Here is a 16,147-nt window from a genome sequence, read left to right on the forward strand (position 1 = left end):
TAACTGTTCATTATAATGCCAACGATATCTTTATTCTTTAACCTTCATTTTGCTTTTATATAAGGCTGTTCCATTTACAGAAGGTATTCTTATCCAGCTCATAACTTCCGAGCATATAATGGAGGCTGGTATAATTATCTCCACTTTGCAGATGGGAAAACTGAAGTCCGGCATGATCGAGCATCTTGCCCAACATCAGACAGACAGCAAGGATGGGACACAGCAGAAACCTTCCTCCAGGACTTTCTCTCCAAGGCCAGTGTTTCTGACATTGGTCATCTCTTGGCACACTCTCCCTGAGCCACACATCTTCCCAAGAAATAATTATTACCACTCCCATTTTTACAGGTGAGGAAGCTGAGGCCCAGAGAGGCAAGGTAACTTGCCTGAGGTCACATAGCCGAACCAGAAGTCAAATTCAGGCAAGCTGACTCCAAAGCCAGATCTCGTCCCAACAATCTACATGGCCTCCCCAGACCCCTCCCTCTCAGAGTGCCTCTCTTGTTTTTCCGCATTCTCATTGTTTCCACCACCTGCTCTCAGTCTTGGCAGGTGGCAGCCCTCAGGTCAGTGCTGGGCTGTCTACATACGTTTTAGAGGAACCCAGAGGCTCAACCCAGAGCCAGCTGCAGGGGAGGCATGCTTCTTGGGCAGAGTCCATGGGTGAGTTGGTTTTTTTTTTCTTTTGTTTTCTTTCATTTGGTTAATTGATACTTGTGGTAAAATTACATAAGATTTACCATTTTAACCTTTTTTTTTTTTTTTTTTTTTTTTGAGATGGAGTTTCCCTCTGTCGCCCAGGCTTGAGTGCAGTGGCACGATCTTGGTTCACTGCAACCTCCACCTCCTGGGTTCAAGTGGTTCTCCTGTCTCAGCCTCCCGAGTAGCTGGGATTACAAGCATGCACCACCAAGCCTGGCTTTTTTTTTTTTTTTTTTTTTTTTTAGTAAAGATGGAGTCTAACCATGTTGGCCCAACTGGTTTTGTATTGTTTTGTTTTTGTTTTTGAGACAGAGTCTTGCTCTGTCGCCCAGGCTGGAGTGCAGTGGTGTGATCTCACTGCAACCTCTGCCTCCAGGGTTCAAGTGATTCTCCTGCCTCAGCCTCCCGAGTACCTGCGATTATAAGCACCTGCCACCACACCCAGCTAATTTTTTGTATTTTTAGTAGATACAGGGTTTTGCTATATTGCCCAGGCTGGTCTCGACCTCCTGAGCTCAGGTGATCCACCAGCCTTGGCCTCCCAAAGTGTTGGGATTACAGGCCTGAACCACTGCCAGTACATTCACATTGACATGACTATTGCCACCCTCCAGCTCTAGAACTTTTTCTACCTCCTGAAACTGAAATTCTATAACATTAAACAGTTCTCCATTCTCCCTTCCCTTCCCACCAGCCCCTGACAACCACCATTCTATTTTGTCTCTAGGAGTTTGACAACTCTAAGTACTTGATATAAGTAGAATCATACAATATTTCTCCTGTGTGTCTGGCTTATTTCACTTAGTATGAAGTCCTCAAGGTTTATCTATGTTGCAGCATGTGTCAGAATTTTTTTTTTGAGACAGAGTCTCACTCTGTTGCCCAGGCTGGCATGCAGTGGTGTAATGTCGGCTCACTGCAGCCTCTGCCTCACCCTCCGGGTTCAAGTGATCCTCCCATCTCAGCCTCCCGAGCAGTTGGGACCACAGATGCACATCACCATGCCTGACTATGTTTTTGTATTTTTGGTAGAGACAGGGTCTCACTATGTTGCCCAGGCTGGTCTCAAGCTCTTGAGCTCAAGTGATCTGCCTGCCTCAGTCTCTGAAAGTGCTGGGATTACAGGCATGAGCCACCATGCCAGGCTCATTGTTTTTTTAAGTGGAATAATATTCCATGGTATGTTTATACTACATTTTGCTTATCCTTTCATCCATTAATGGTCATTTGAGTTGTTTTCCCTTTTTGGCTGTTATGAATAATGCTACTATGAACATTGGTATGCAGACATCTTCTATGTTTGAGTCTCTGCTTTCAATTTTTGGGGGTATGATATGGTTTGGCTCTGTATCCCCACCCAAATCTCACATAGAATTGTGATCCCAAGTGTTGGAGGTGGGACCTGGTGAGAGGTGATTGGATCATGGGGGTGATTTCTAATGGTTTAGCACCATCCCCTAGTGCTGTCTCCTGATAGAGTTCTCATGAGATGTAGCACTTCCCCCTTTGCTCTCTCTCTCCTGCTGCCATGTGAAGATGTGCTGGCTTCCCCTTCACCTTCTGCCATGATTGTAAGTTTCCTGAGGTCTCCCCAGCCATGCTTCCTGTACAGCCTGTTGAACTATAAGCCAATTAAACCTTTTTTTTCTTTATAACTTACCCAGTCTCAAGTAGTTCTTTATAGCAGTGTGAGAACGGACTAATACAGGGTATATATCCAGAAGTAGATGAGTTTTTAAAAACAAATCAAAACTCTCCTACTGTGTTACCAGCTTTGCAGGAGGTAGGGAGTGGGAGGAGAACACTGTAAGAGTGGATGGTGGGAGACATTATTTGCAAATCATATCTGATAAGAGACTTGTATCCAGAATATAGAAGGAAAAAAAAAAACTCTCACAACTCAATAATAAAAAGACAAATAACCCAATTAAAAAACGGGCAAAGGATCTGAATAGACATTTCTCCAAGGATGATATGCAAATGGCTAATAAGCATATGAAAAGATGCTCTGTGTCATTAGTCATCAGGGAAATGCAAAACAAAACCACAGTGAGATACCACTTCACACCCACTAGGATGGCTAGAATAAAAAAGTTGGACAAGGATGTAGAGGAATCAGAATCTTCATGTACTGCTGGTGGTAATGTGAAATGATACACTCGCTTTAAAAAACAGTCTGGCAGTTTATCTCATGGTTTTGTTTTTTTGTTTTTTGCTTTGAGACAGAGTCTCACTCTGTCGCCCAGGCTGGAGTGCAGTGGCGCGACCTCAGCTCACTGCAAGCTCTGCCACCTCCCGGGTTCACGCCATTCTCCTGCCTCAGCCTCACAAGTAACTGGGACTACAGGCGCCCGCCACCACGCCCGGCTACTTTTTTTGTATTTTTAATAGAGACGGGGTTTCACCATGTTAGCCAGGATGGTCTCAATCTCCTGACCTCATGATCCGCCCGCCTCGGCCTCCTGAAGTGTTGGGATTACAGGCATAAGCCACTGCGCCCAGCCCATCTCATGGTTAAATATAGAGTTACCATATGACCCAGCAATTGCTCTCCTAGGTATATGCCCAAAAGAACTGAAAACAATATTTGTTTGAAAACAGGCTCAGTTTGTTCATAACAACACTGTTCACAATAGCCAAAAGGTAGAAACAACCTAAACACCCGACTATAAGTAGATAAACAAAATGTTATATCCATGGAATATTATTCAACCAAGAGAAGAAATAAAGTATAGCAGCCGTGTTGATAACTGTCCAAACTTGGAAGCAACCAAGATGTCCTTCAGTAGGTGAAGGGAGAAATAAACTGTGGTATATCCAGACAATGAAATGTTGTTGACATGCTACTAAGTGAAAGAAGCTAATCTGAAAAGGCTACATGCTGCATTATTCTAACTACATGACATTCCAGAAAAAGCAAAACTATGGAGACAGTAAAAATATCAATAGTTACTTTGGGGGAGGGACGAATAGCAAAACAGAGAGGATTTTAAGGGCAGTGAAACTATTCTGTATAATACTGTAATGGTGAATACCTGCCAATGCCATTATGCACTTGTCAGCATCTATAGAATGTCCACCAACAGTGAATCCTAATGTAAACTATGGACTTTAAGTGATAATAGCGTGTCCGTAGAGTTTCACCAGTTCTAACAAATGTACCACTCTGGTGCCAGTGTTGACAGTGGGGTAGGCTATGTAAGTGTGGGGTTGAGGAAATTCTCTGTACTTTCTGCTCATTTTTGCTGTGAACCTAAAACCATTCTACAAACTAAGTCTAAAAAAAATGGAATGAAGTGTTGAGACCTGCTACAACATAGATAAATCCTGAAACCATCATGCCACGTGAAAAAAGCCAGTCACAAAACGCCACATATTATATGATTCGATTTATATGAAATGTCCAGAATAGGGAAATTGATAGAGACAGACACTAGACTCGTGGCTGCCAGGGGCAGGAGGGTGTGGAATGAATGAGAGGGGAAGTGACAGCTAAAAGGTATGGATTTCTTGTTGAGGCAATGAAAATGTTCTAAAATTGACTGTGGTGAGAGTTGTGTGTATTTGTGAATATATTAATTCTAAAAATCACTGAATCATACTCTTTAAATGGGTGAATTATATGGTATGTAAATTATATCTCAATGAAGCTGTTTTTAAAAAAGTGGTGGGGTGGAGGTGGGCATAGTGGTTCATGCCTATAATCCCAGCACTTTGGGAGACTGAGGCAGGAGGGCTGTTTGAGCCCAGGAGTTTGAGACTAGCCTGGGCAACACAGCAAGACCCCATCTCTACAAAAAATACAAAAGTTAGCTGGGCAGGGTAGTACAAGCCTGTAGTCCCAGCTACTCGGGAGGCTGAGACAGGAGGATCATCTGAGCCTGGGAGATCAAGGCTGCGGTAAGCTGTGACTGCACCACTGCACTCCGACCTGGGCAGAGACCCTGTCTTTCAAAAAAAAAAAAAAAAAAAATCAGTCAGGATTGCAGCCTCCCAGAAGTCCCTGCTAATTAGCTTCACCTGTGGCTAAGGGGCTGACCGCCCCCCTCTCCCCCACCACCCTACCACCTTTGACCACTTTGACTCTCTACTGAGGGGTGGGGGTGAGGTTTCTGCTGTGAGGGCTCATCAGTATAAACACAGCTCAGCTTAGCTGCTTAACAGGTGTTCTCATCTCAGACGGGCACCTAGACAAGCCACACCCTTTCTGTCATAACATTATGACAGAGACCATTACGGATGAGACACCGCTGACCTACTGCCATTGAATCAGCAAAATGGGTGGCCTGAGAGAAAGGCAGACAGCTCTCATGCAGCGAACGATCCGGAAGACTTTCCCCTCCTTTCCCAGCCAGGAGAAGGCAGCCAACCTTACAGTCCTCCCTCGGCCTTGAGGCAAGTGCAGGCCCAGGCTGGCTCCTGAGGCCCTCGAGCCTGTAACTTGACCTTTAGAGTTCAGAAAGAAAAGTTATAAAAGTTTAGGCTGGAAGAGTCCTTGGATGTCATCCAGAGAGTGGTTTCTAGACTTTTAGGTTTCACATCCCATATCATTCTAAAATATCCAGGGACACTGACAAGGAACATTATTGAATCATTAAATATCATTATTGGATTTTTGTAAAAGAATAATTGAAAAGATAGAATGTCAGAATAAAAGAAAACCATTTAAATGGAGCAATTCAACATTATGAAAAACTCATTACCTTTCTCCTTTCCCTTCCCGCTCCTCCTCTTTCCCCAGTAGTGAAAACTTGCCAAATACAAGTGAAAACTTTATCCCTGAAACGGGATGGCTTATGGACCCAGGCTTTAGGTGTCACTCTCCATTCGGCACTGGGATCTCCTGGAAACCAGCTTCTAAATCAGCAGGATTTTAGTACCAGCCAGACTAAGTTCAAATCCTGCTTCTGCAATTTACTGGCTCTAGATTTTTGCAAGTTACTTATCTTCTCTGAATCTCAAGTCCCTTATCTATAGAATAATTATTATCTCAAAAATTTGTGTGTGAGAATTACCACAAAAGAAAAATATGAGTCCTCAGCACATAGTAGGCACTAATCGTCATTTCTATGCCCTCTGGTAGTGAAAGACAGTCTCTGAGATAAGTCATTTCATTTTCCTGACATTTTAGTTGATAAAAAGTTCTTCCCAAGGTATAGCTAAACCTGTGTCCCTATATATCTGCTCATGGATCTCAGACATCTACTTTAGGGTTACACGGAACAAATCTCATCTTTCTGTCATGTGACACATTTTACTTTCCTTTCTTAGGTTCCTTTTTTTCTTCCATTCTCCAGACTAACATATGCCTTCTCTGTCAATCATTTCTTAGAGAAGTCCTCATTGTTCTGCTTGTATTAGTCAGCTATTGGAAGAATAATGCTATGTAACAAGTCTCTTCAAAAATTCAATGGAAAAAAAACCAGAAACTCAGTGGAAAAAAACAAAGAGCTCAATGGTATACTGCCTTAACCTGGGCTTGGTGGAGCTTGACTCTGGGCTTCAGATTGGGTCCAGGTCTGTTCCAGATGTCTGTCTTTCCGAGATTCCCCAGAGCATGTTCTTTTAATGGGAAAAGGCAGGAGCACACGGGGATATTCCCAGCTGCATAAGCACATTTCTAGCCCTTGCCACCTTCACATACTATTGGTTAAAGCAAAGTTACAAGGTCAAGCCGCCATGGTAGAAGAGTGGATGTAGATTGTAAGGGAGTGAAAAATTGATTGACCCTTTTCTATTGGACACACTCTTGCAAAGTCTCATGGGTTAGTGGGGAGTAGGAGGCTTTGGAGAAAGGAGGAAGGCCTTGCAATGGTCTGGCCCCTACCTACCATTCTGCTTCCTACTCACTCATTAGCTGTAATGAGTTTCTTTTTTGTTGTTGTTGGAAACACAGTCTCACTCTGACAACCAGGCTAGAGTGCAGTGGCGTAATCTTGGCTCACCGCAACCTCCGCCTCCCAGGTTCAAGCAATTCTTGTGCCTCAGCCTCCCAAGTAGCTGGGACTACAGGCATGTGCCACCACGCCCAGCTAATTTTTGTATTTTTAGTAGAAACAGGGTTTTACCATGTTGGCCAGGTTGGCCTCAAACTCCTGAGCTCAGGTGATCTGCCCACCTCAGCCTCCCACAGTGCTGGGATTACAGGCATGAGCCACCAGCCCAGCAGGTTTGTTCCATTTTTTTTTTTCCCGAAGGTCTAATCTCTTTGCTGCCTCAGGGCCTTTGCGTGTGCTGTTCCTTTGTGCTTTAGAATGTGCTTTGAATGGAAAATTCTTCCCCTAGCCATTTTCCCTACCTCAAAATGGGCTCCTTCTCATGTTTAAAACAGGACTTAACTGCCACATCCTCAAGAAGACATCTTTATGATCATGGAATCCAAGTAAGTCTCTTAGTGTTCTCTAGCAATGGGATCCTTTACTTTCCTACTGACTCTTTACCTTATTTGTAATTATTGATTTCTCTTTCTCCATTAGACTCCAAGCTTCACGAAGGCAAAGATGGTATCTGGTTTGTTCATTGTCGCATCCTGAGTGCTCAGCACAGACCCCAGTAGATGCTTATACATAGTTTTTGTTGTTGTTGTTTGTTTTTATGAGATGGAGTCTTGTTCTGCTGCCCAGGCTGGAGTGCAATGATGTGATCTCGGCTCACTGCAATCTCCGCCTCCTAGGTTCAAGCGATTCTCCCGCCTCAACCTCCCAAATAGTTGGGATTACAGGCACACACCACCACGCCTGGCTGATTTTTGTATTTTTAGTAGAGACAGGGTTTCACCATGTTGGCCAGGCTGGTCTCGAACTCCTGACCTCAGCTGATCCACCTGCCTTGGCCTCCCAAAGTGCTGGGATTATAGGCATGAGCCACTGTTCCCGGCCAATACATAGTTATTGAGTGAAGGAATACAGAATTAAATGCAAAGAATAGATGAATGGACGAATTCCATCAGGTCTCATTCTCCTTCCCTTTGTTCAGGGATAAAATGCCAAAGAGCAAAGGTAACATAAAGCTGCTCTCTTCACAAAGCTACTGCTCTCTCTCCTTCATACAGGACCAGTTACCAGCTGGTCCTAATGACAGGAGCATGGCTTGGAGAAGGCTCTTCATCTTTCCCAGGGTGCATGACCTTTGCCACCACTGCTTGACTATTTTTTAAAATAAGGATTTGCTTCCATGACTTATTTTGCATAGAGTTACACAGAGGAATTCACGCTCTCTGACCACACACCCACTGTCTAGGTAGATGACCAGATGTGCGCCAGGTGGTTTGGGATCAAAAATACATCACCAATAATTCACCAGGGAGATAATTGACAAGGGTTGGTGTAGGGGAACTACAAATAAATGAAGGTCAGTGACACAAACCTCTGCTGGAGAGGCTGGGATGTTCAGCAGTTGATGGCAGTATCACTGTATCACCTGCCAATAATGCCCATTCCAATCCCCTCTTCAAAATCCTCTCCTCCCTCACAGTCTTTCAATCAGACTTTGCCCTTCATCACCCCCACAAGCCACTGAAGTTTTGGTCTTTTGTGTCTGTGTCCTTTTGAAAACACCCAGACCTATTTAATGACATCCTCTGTAGCCTATAAGTCCAGAAAAATTAGCACAGTTTGAGTCCCGACTCTCTCTCTGCCCCTTACCAACTGGATGGCACAGGCAGGTGACTTAACATCTTCAAACCTCGTGTCCCACCTCTGATGAATGAGCATAGTCAAACATATTTACTGAGCAATGATCGGGATTCACTGAGACAAGATAACATTAAATGCTTCCTAAACTATAAAGGACAATTGAAATATTCGTGGTATGATTTCTCTTCTTCAGTCAAGTAGGGCTGTGCTATGGAGCACAAAGGGTTAAAGATTATGGAAGTGAAAAACTCTCTACAACAAAACAGAAGAGAAAATAATGCCCACTTCCGGATGCACTTGAAGGACAGATTGCTTAGGATGGGATTGCAATTGGGTCTCCAAGTGGGAGAAATGATTGCTGCCCTCATCAATATTACTGCCGGCTAAATCTACATGGGACGCGATCAGGTAATTGAGGTCCCAAATTTAGTTTTTATCCAGATGCCAAGATTAATAAGAATGGCTTCTTGGAATTAACTCTTTGTAGCTTTCTAATGCATAACGCACTTAGGAGTTGACAATAACATTTTAGGCCTGAACATTTGGAAGGTAAAGATCTATCGTCTGATTTAGCTAGTCCAAATGTTAAAACGGTCAAGGTCACAGGATTTCTGTATAGTTGTCAGCTCTGGTTTGACTCCAGGAAAGGCTCACCTGTATGAACCCCTGGACAGCCATTTCCAAGAGGTTGTGACAAGTCAGGTACACTGAGATACAGGACAGTGATGACTAGGGGCAATTCACCTTAGATGCTATAGAACCACCACCACCACCACCACCAATTAACCACACATACACAACTAAAACATTCACAACTACTCTGTTGTTAGGCAGTGGCATTTATGTCATTAATGCAATCAATATTTACTGAATTTTTAAATCATGTACCTTGCCCAATGCATGTCTTCCATCTGGCTATTCCTGAGTTGCATATTTTATTACAAACTGGAAATAGTGTTTTCCTGAGTTCTGAAAGTCATTCTATTCAATTATTGAACCTGGGGAGAGGTGATTGGAACTCCCAAAATTGTAGTCGGCTGGGCAGAAATGTGAGTAGCCTGGGCACTCCATTTGTGGCTGGTGTCTGAAGTGGGAGCAGTGTTATGGGACTGAGCCTTTAACCTCTCGGGTCTGGGCTAACTTTGGACAGTTCATGTCAGAACTGAATTGGATTATTGGCCATGCAGTTGGCGTCAAAGAACTTGAGAAGTGGTATTGGAAAAGATACCATGTATTTGGTGTCAAGGAGAAAAAAAATCTCATATATTAATAAAGAAATAATATGACCACGTCAGTAGACACAGAATAAATACTTTAAAAAATTCAATACCCTTTCGTGATGAAAACACTCTACAAGTAGAAGGAAACCTTCATCAACCTTGATAAGGGCATCTATGAAAGTGCCTCCACCATCATACTTAATGGCAAAAGACTGAAGGCTTTCCCCTTAAAGATCAGGAAGTAGACAAGCACTTCCACTTTTGCCATTTTTATTTGGCATTGTACTAGAGGTTCTGGCCAGGGCAATTAAATGGGGGTCGGGGGAGGCAGGGGTGTGACACAACTACATTGGACACAACTATATTACAAAGCTATAGTAATCTAACCAGTGTGATACTAGCATAAGGATAAATGGTAAAAATAGAATTGAGAGTTCAGAAATAAATCCACACATCCATTGTCAACTGATTTTTGACAAACGTGCCAAGACCATGTAATGGTGAAAGAATAGTCTTTCCAATAAATGTTGCCAAGACAACTAGATATCCACATGCAAAAAAATAAAGTTGGGTCCCCACCTCATACCACAAACAAACATTAATTCAAAATGGATCAAATACCTAAATGTAAGAAACCAGGTTTTTTTTTTTTTTTTTTTTTTTTTTTTTTTTTTTTTTTGAGACGGAGTCTAGCTCTGTTGCCCAGGCTGGAGTGCAGTGGCCGGATCTCAGCTCACTGCAAGCGCCGCCTCCCGGGTTCACGCCATTCTCCTGCCTCAGCCTCCCGAGTAGCTGGGAGTACAGGCGCCCGCCACCTCGCCCGGCTAATTTTTTTTGTATTTTAGTAGAGACGGGGTTTCACCGTGTTAGCCAGGATGGTCTCGATCTCCTGAACTCGTGATCCGCCCGTCTCGGCCTCCCAAAGTGCTGGGATTACAGGCTTGAGCCACCGCGCCCGGCCAGAAACCAGTTCTTAGAATGAAACATAGGTGAAAATTTTTGTGACCTTGTATTAGGCAAAATTTTCTTAGATCCCCAAAAGCACAAACAACAAAATAAAACATAAATTGGATTTCATCAAAATTGAAAACTTTTGTGCCTCAAAAAACACTGTCAAGAAATTGAAAAGACAGTCTATGGAATGGGAGAAAATATTTACAAATCATAGATATGAGTCCAGAACATACAAAGAATCCACAATATATAAAGACCTCTTACAAGTCAACAACAAAAAGACAAACAGGCCAGACACAGTGGCTGACACCTGTAATCTCAGTGCTCTAGAGGCTGAGGCTTAAGGATCACTTGAAACCAGGAGTTGGAGACAAACCTGGGCAACAAAGCAAGACCCTGTCTCTACAAAAAATTTAGAAATTAGCTGGGCATGGTGGCGTATACCTCTAGTCCCAGCTACTTGGGAGGACAAGGTGGGAAAATCACTTCAGCCCAGGAGTTTGAGGTTTCAGTGAGCTATGATTGTGCCACTGCACTACAGCCTGGGTGACAAAGCAAGATCCTATCTCTAAAAAGGAAAACAAAACAAAATAAACAACCCAATGAAAAATTAACAAAGAACTTGAATAGACATTTCTCCGAAGAGCATATACAAATGGCCAACAAGCATATGAAAAGATGCTCAGCATCACTAGCCAGGGAAATGAAAATTAAAACTACAATGAGATATCACTTCACACCCACAAGGATGGCTATAATAAAAAAGACAAACAATGACAAGTGTTGGTGAGAATGTGGAGAAATTGCAACCCTAATAAATTGCTGGTAGGAGTGTATAATGGTTCAGCCACTGTAAAAAACGTGTGGCAGTTCCTCGAAAAGTTAAATGTAGAATTACCACGTGACCCAGCAATTCACCTCCTAGCTGTATAGCTGAAAAGAACTGAAACAAGTGTTCAGACAAAAATTTGTACACAGATGTTCATAGGTGCGCTACTCAAAATAGCCAAAAGGTGGTAACAGCCCCTATGCCCGTCAACTGATGAATGGATAAACAAAATTTAGTATATCCATACAATGGAACATTATTCAGCCATAAAAAGCAATGATGCATTGATATATGCTACAACATGGATGAACCTCGAAAACATTCTAAGTGAAAGAAGCCAGAAAGAAAAGGCCACATATTGCATGATTCTATTTACATGAAATATCCATGGGCAAATCCAGAGAGATAGAAAGTAGATTATTGTTTGCCAGGAGCTAGGGGTAAGAGAATGAGGAGCGGGTATGGGGTTTCTTTTGGGGGTAATATGTTCAGAAATTAGATCATGGTGATGGTTACATGGCGTTATGCTAAAAAAAAAAAAAATAACTGAACTCAATACTCAAAAGTGGTTAAAATGGTGATTTTGTTATGTAAATTTTAGCTCCTTTTTTTTTTTTTTTTTTTTTTTTTTTGAGACAGAGTCTCACCCAGGCTGGAGTGCAGTGGTGTGATCTTGGCTCACTGCAAGCTCTGCCTCCCGGGTTCACGCCATTCTACTGCCTCAACCTCCCAAGTAGCTGGGACTACAGGCGCCTGCCACCACACTCAGCTAATTTTTTTTAGTAGAGACGGATTTCACCGTGTTAGCCAGGATGGTCTTGATCTTCTGACCTCGTGATCTGCCCACCTTGGCCTTCCAAAGTGCTGGGATTACAGGCGTGTGCCACCGCACCCAGCTTTTTCTTTTTTTGAGATGGAATCTTGCTGTGTTACCCAGGCCAGAGTGTGTGGCACAATCTCGGCTCACTGCAGCCTCTGTCCCCCGGGTTCAAGTGATTCTCCAGCCCCAGGCTCCTGAGTAGCTGGGATTACAGGCAAACACCACCACACCTGGCTAATTTCTGTATTTTTAGTAGAGACAGTTTCGCCATGTTGGCCAGGCTGGTCTCAAACTCCTGACCTCAGGTGACCCACCTCTTGGCCTCCCAAAGTGCTGGGATTAAAGGCATGAGCCACAATACCTGGACCATTTCTTCTTCTTTAATTTAAGAGAAATAAAAAATACATGGCAGGTCAAGATTCATTTGCTTGTAGAATCAGTGTTCCCAACAATAAAAGGAATCAAACTCTCGACTCCCTGCCATAAGATTCCTGCTAAACCCCTGATTCTGTTTTGTAATTTTGTTGTTGTTGCAGTTGGAAGACGTCATATTTAACGATGTCATGACTTTTGTATTAGTCCATTCTCACGCTGCTACGGAGTACCCAAGCCTGCATAATTTATAAGGGAAAGAGGTGTAACTGACAGCTCTGCACGACTGGGAAGGCCTCAGGAAACTTACAATCACAACGGAAGGCACCTCTTCACAGGGTGGCAGGAGAATGAGTGCCAGCAGAGGAAATGCCAGACACATAAAACCATCAGATCTCATGAGACTCAATATCTCGAGAACAGCATGAGGGAAAACCATCCCCACGATTCAATTACCTCTACCTGTTCCTGCCTTTGACAGGTGGGGATTATAGGGATTACAATTCAAGGTGAGATTTGGGTGGGGACACAAAGCCAAACCATATCAACTTTGATAGCCCATGGCTGTCTCTTTCCTGCTTCATGGGGGCAGGGGCAGAGTCCAGATCCTAAAGTCTATCACAGTGCCAAGGAAATACTGAAAGTGGTGAGACGTCAACATTTAAAGAAGTTATGGAGACAGACAGTTAACAATTGACCTAGGGAGGAAGTAAGACAACCTTTATTCCTGTCCATACCTAATGGTCCCTGTTTGAGTAACAATATGAGTAGGAAAAAAAAAAAAAAAAACTCCCCCAAGCACATGAAACACAGAAAAACAATCTGGATTCCCTCTTTTAAGGCATCAGGACTGAAAAAGAAAACCTCCCTGATCAGGTGCAATGAATGCCAAGGTTACCGAAGGGAAATCACGTTGATTTTTGAAATGTGAAGACTCATCCACTCAGAACACCGGGAGCTCTTAAAAGCAGAAGGAGCTATTTCCATGAAGGAATCAGGCAGCCTTTCAGGGGTTCTGATGATAGAGCTTGGAATGCTGATTTCAGAGCAAGTAGGGAAAAAACCAAAAGCCAAAACTATACTTCACCACCTGACATATCACCCTTTTCCTCAGGCGTGGCTAAGCCCCGCTCTCAGATTCTCAGACAGTTAACTCATCTTTTTCCTTCACCACTGCAAAAATAAATCTTGGGGCATGGGCTACAGTTTTAGCCATATCGGAATCTCACAATTACTCAGTCTCCTTGGGGTTTAGCCTGTGACCTTTTGGTTCTATACCTGGGTTCAGTCCCACAGCTGCCTGCGGTTCTTCAACCATTCATATCCCTGGGTGTTTGCAAAGCAGCATCATTCTTGATGGCTAACTCCTATTACTCTGCCAAGACTCAGCTGAGAATTCCTCCCTGGAGAGAGGTCCTTCCTGACCACCGCTTCTCCGTTAACTGCATTCTAGAGGCCACTCCATCATAGTCCACCTCTATTTCCTACCTTTTCCCCACACATGACTATGAACGCCCTGAAGGCAAAGGATCTCTGAGTGGACTGCCTTTATTTAAATCAATAAACCCTCTAGGGCATGTTTCTTCTCTGTAAAATAAGGGGATTGGGCAAGATCATTGATATGATCTAAATAAAGCCCACAGAATATTTATCTTATTTAAGCAAGCTTTCTTTCTTTCTTTCAAGATACAAGGTCCTGGCTGGGCGTGATGGCTCAGGCCTGTAATCCCAGCACTTTGGGAGGCCGAGGTGAACAGATCACTTGAGACCAGGAGATTTTGAGACCAGCCTGGCAAACATGGTGAAACCCCATCTCTACTAAAAATACAAAAAAATTAGCCAGGCATGGTAGTGGGCACCTGTAGTCCCAGCTACTTGGGAGGCTGAGGCAGGAGAATCGCTTGAACACAGGAGGCAGAGGTTGCAGTGAGCCAAGATCACACCACTGCACTCCAGCCTGAGCGACAGAGTGAGACTCCATCTCAAAAAAAAAAGAGCACGAGAAGATCTTGCTCTGTCGCCCAGGCTGGAGTGCAGTGGTGCTATCAGAGCTCACTGCACCCTTTAACTCCTGGGCTCAAGAGATCCTCCCACCTCAGCCTCCTGAGTAGCTGGGACTACGGTCATATGTCATCATGCCTGGTCATTTTGTTGTTTCGTTTTGTTTTTGTTTTTTGGGACAGAGTCTCACTCTGTCTCCCAGGCTGGAGTACAGTGGCGTGATCTCGGCTCACTGTAACCTCTACCTCCCGGGTTCAAGCGATTCTCCTGCCTCAGCCTCCTGAGTAGCTGGGACTACAGATGCATGCCACCACACCCGGTTGATTTTTGTATTTTTAGTAAAAATAGGGTTTATGCCCAGCTAATTTTTTGTATTTTTAGCAGAGATGGGGTTTCACCGTGTTAGCCAGGATGGTCATGATCTCCTGACCTCATGATCCACCTACCTTGGCCTACCAAAGTGCTGGGATTACAGATGTAAGCCACCGTGCCTAGCTGCCTTGCTTTTTTATATGTAATTTTTTGTGGAGATGTGGTTTTGCTATATCGCTCAGGTTGGTCTCAAACTCCTGGCCTCAGTCAGTCTTCCCATGTCAGCCTCCCAAAATGCTGGGATTACAGGCATGAGCCACCACGCCCAGCCTAAATGAGTTGTTTGTTTGTTTTGAGACAGAGTTTCACTTCTGTCACCCAGACTGGAGTGCAGTGGCGCCATCTCAGCTCACTGCAAGCTCCGCCTCCCAGGTTTAAGTGATTCTCCTGTCTCAGCCTCCCGACTAGCTGGGATTACTGGCACCCACGACCACGCCCAGGTAATTTTTGTATTTTTAGTAGAGACAGGGGTTTTGCCATATTGGCCAGGCTGGTCTCAAACTCCTGACCTTAGGTGATCTGCCCACCTCGGCCTCCCAAAGTGCTGGGTAAGCCACCACACACAGCCTAAGCACCTTTTTAAATTGGGAAAGTTTATATTAAAATCTTGAATTCTAGGCTGGGCTCTGTGGTTCATGCCTGTAATCCCAGTGCTCTGGGAAGCCGAGGTAAGTGGATTGCTTTGAACTCAGGAGTTTGAAACCAGCCTGGTCAACAGGGTGAAACCCCATCTCTACAAAAATTAGCCAGGCATTGGTAGCTCACACCTGTAGTCCTAGCTACTAAGGAGGATGAGGCAAGATAATTGTTTGAGCCCGGGAAGCAGAGGTTGCAGTGAGCCAAGATCGCGCCACTGCATGCCAGCCTGGGTGACAGAGTGAGGTCCTGTCTCAAAACAAAACAAAAAGTCTTGAATTCTGTCTTATCTTGAAAACTCAGAGAAGTTTGATGGAATGGGGCCCACATTCATGGATGGAACAGCTGGCTGCTCCTTTTGAAAGGGGCACAGCCAGGCATGGTGGCTCACGCCTGTAATCCCAGCACTTTGGGAGGCCGAGATGGGCGGATCATCTGAGGTTGGGAGTTAGAGACCAGCCTGACCAACATGAAGAAACCCCATCTCTACTAAAAAAAAAAAAAAAAAAAATGAAAATAAAAAAAAAGGCTGGGTGCGGTGGCTCACGCCTGTAATCCCAGCACTTTGGGAGGCTGAGGCAGGCAGATCACGAGGTCAGGAGTTCAA

At 44.0% G+C, this 16,147-nt stretch overlaps 2 long non-coding RNA genes across 3 annotated transcripts in view; one reads left to right on the forward strand and one right to left on the reverse strand.

Annotated features, from left to right (window-relative positions):
• Nucleotides 1-16,147, reverse strand: part of LOC105476794 (uncharacterized) — a 54,356-nt gene that overhangs the window by 33,385 nt on the left and 4,824 nt on the right. The window lies entirely within an intron of this gene.
• Nucleotides 4,975-7,318, forward strand: LOC139359607 (uncharacterized). The gene is made up of 3 exons (XR_011615716.1): nt 4,975-5,097; nt 7,034-7,084; nt 7,179-7,318. It is a non-coding gene; the product is annotated as an uncharacterized lncRNA (long non-coding RNA).

The sequence above is a fragment of the Macaca nemestrina genome, chromosome 17 (genome assembly GCF_043159975.1).
Source record: "Macaca nemestrina isolate mMacNem1 chromosome 17, mMacNem.hap1, whole genome shotgun sequence".
NCBI lineage: Eukaryota > Metazoa > Chordata > Mammalia > Primates > Cercopithecidae > Macaca > Macaca nemestrina.